The 2,409-nt window shown below is 39.6% G+C and overlaps 1 pseudogene; it reads left to right on the top strand.

Moving 5' to 3' along the window:
• The first annotated feature begins 92 nt into the window (after nt 1–92).
• Nucleotides 93–2,409, top strand: part of LOC106001592 — a 17,860-nt pseudogene continuing 15,543 nt past the window's right edge.

The raw sequence follows: 2,409 nt of genomic DNA, 5'->3' as shown, positions 1-2,409 counted from the left end.
GACTCATGCCTAAGCATGGACAGCTATCCACACAACATCCAGTTATGATCTCTACATTGTTAAAGCATTGAGAGCAGTTCAGCACAAATAACATGAAGCATGTCAAAATCATTGAAGGGATGGGAAAGTGGTTCTATGTTGTATGGACCAAGGCAGACAAAGATTACCATACAAGTTTCCTTTCAGAGACCCCACTTCTGTTCAATGGACAAGAGAACACCCGTGAAAACTTCCAGAAAGAGGAGGTATGTGTAGCCCTATATTTCTAAACTGGACCCTTCACTGCATGATTTCCCAAAGCTTATGGACACAATGAAACTAAATCTCTCCAAGATGAGGCACGAAGTCTCTCAGAGACCATTGCCCACATCTATGAGGACAGCATAGGATGTAAAATGGCCTGTCAAGGAGGGGAATAGCCACAGAGGCTTTCCATGACATCTCTGGCATCCAGGTTCAGATAATTTGGGAAAGGTTATGAAAGCCTCTTTGGCATGGATGGTGAATCATTGAAGCACGTGGCACAGAATATGGGAAAGCCAATTGAAGAGTACATGGGTCCCATCAAAGTCCCAAGATGTGCAGATCTACCATCAAGAGAGTTGGACATTGTGTTGGATATGTTACATGACAGCCTTTACTAATGGACAGGACTTGGACACATGTTATACTACAGTGACTCTACTATCTATTACAGATGCATGGAAGAGAGATAGAATCTTGATATAATTACTGACATCACCAAGATCATCCTAAGGAAGATCCTGATACACATTATCATCTGATTGTTTGTGGGAGTGGCGGGTGGGGGTATGTCCATCTGTGGACAGTAGGGCTTGAACTTTGGGCCTGGACACTGCCCCTGAGCTTCTTTTGCTCAAGGATTGCACTATAGCTCTTAAGCCACAGCACAACTTCCAGCTTTTTTGATATTTTTCGAGCCTCACAACTATTTACTTACAAGACAAACTTTAATTATGAGGTTATATTCTTTTAAAGATGATATACTATACTACTTTGCAAATACAACAAATATAAATGGGAAGCAAAAAGACACTCTAAGGACTATATAGGAGGTTCTTTGAAAGCCGTAAAATTATATCTAAAAAGGTGCTATTAGTAACTTAAATAGCAGTGCCAAATTTCTTGTTCTGGTAAAAGAATGCAGTCAGTTATTTCTGTTTAAATGTCTAATGTTATTTTTCTATTTTTACTGTGTTTGTAATCCATGTTATTAATATTAATAGGAGTACAGGACTCAAGCAGAGCTGTTGAACCTGGAAAAGGTTTGAAAGGTTGAACACCACCTCAATAGTACATAGAAAGCTGAGATTTGTCCGTGGAAGAGTTAAAACACAGCTCTGGAGAGGGTTAATCTATTGCCCCCTTACATAGTGCTTTAAAGTTCTTGAAGCCTGAGAGGTAAAGGAGCTGACAACTTAAACTAGGAGGCTAGATAAAGTAGAACATATGTCTGGACTTTCCTGGGTTGCAGTCTTCTTTTTCAAAACAATAAGGGAGCCAGTGTTTCTCACTCACTGTGGTGGCTCTGATTTTAATATCGATGCTTCATTTTTTCATGTATCCATGGTAACCTTCCCAGTGTGAATTCAAATAAATATCATTGCTTGTGTGACCTGGGGCCCAGGTGCCAGTGAGCCTTGGGATCCAGGGTCCTCACTGATTTTGTTCTTTTTCTCTACACTTGTCTGTGTATTTTCTAATTTTCTTCAACTTGGTATCCATTTGCTCTGCTTTACGTTGTGATTAGCAACAAATAAGACCATTGTTGAGCTGTAAAATATTAAAGGCTTACAAATTTTCTTACCTGATGGCTTCAAACCACAATCCTCAGATGTAAGCCTTCTGAGTAGCTAGGATTACAAGCATGAGCCCCTAGCAACCAGCATGCATCTGAAGACTTGATGTCAATGAGATCTTTCTTGGGAATGTCTGCACAACTCAGTCCTCTTCAGCTCTGTTCCTTCCTGTTGCTCAAGCAGAGCCAAACACTTTCACTCCTTTGTGTTCAAAATCCTGGAGGTTAGTGAACTGATTTGCCTACCATATACTTCCATTCCATAAATACAATAGTGGGTTTTACTACTTACCATCGATTAATTTTATTAACTAAATTAACTGGGATCCACACAGAGGTGACATTTAAATTTCTGGATTGCACACTGTACACCTAGGTTTTACTTTATCTATAAAGAAAACATTACTAATCTTGTTTGAGTTTCTTAGTTTTCCCATTTTTATACCTTCTCATCACTCTTACCCTTGCACAGAGGGAAGAACCATTTGCAATGGGGAAGAGTAAGTTTTCAGTCACTCTCTGAAAAGCTTAGTCAATGGATCCTGATTTCCAAGTACTGTGTAACTGGCCCTCAAAGTGTGGTCTTTAAT

The sequence above is a fragment of the Dipodomys ordii genome, unplaced genomic scaffold (genome assembly GCF_000151885.1).
Source record: "Dipodomys ordii isolate 6190 unplaced genomic scaffold, Dord_2.0 Scaffold327, whole genome shotgun sequence".
NCBI classification, from domain to species: Eukaryota; Metazoa; Chordata; class Mammalia; order Rodentia; family Heteromyidae; genus Dipodomys; species Dipodomys ordii.
Note: the sequence above shows the minus strand (reverse complement) of the source record. Positions and strands in the feature narration are given on the sequence as shown.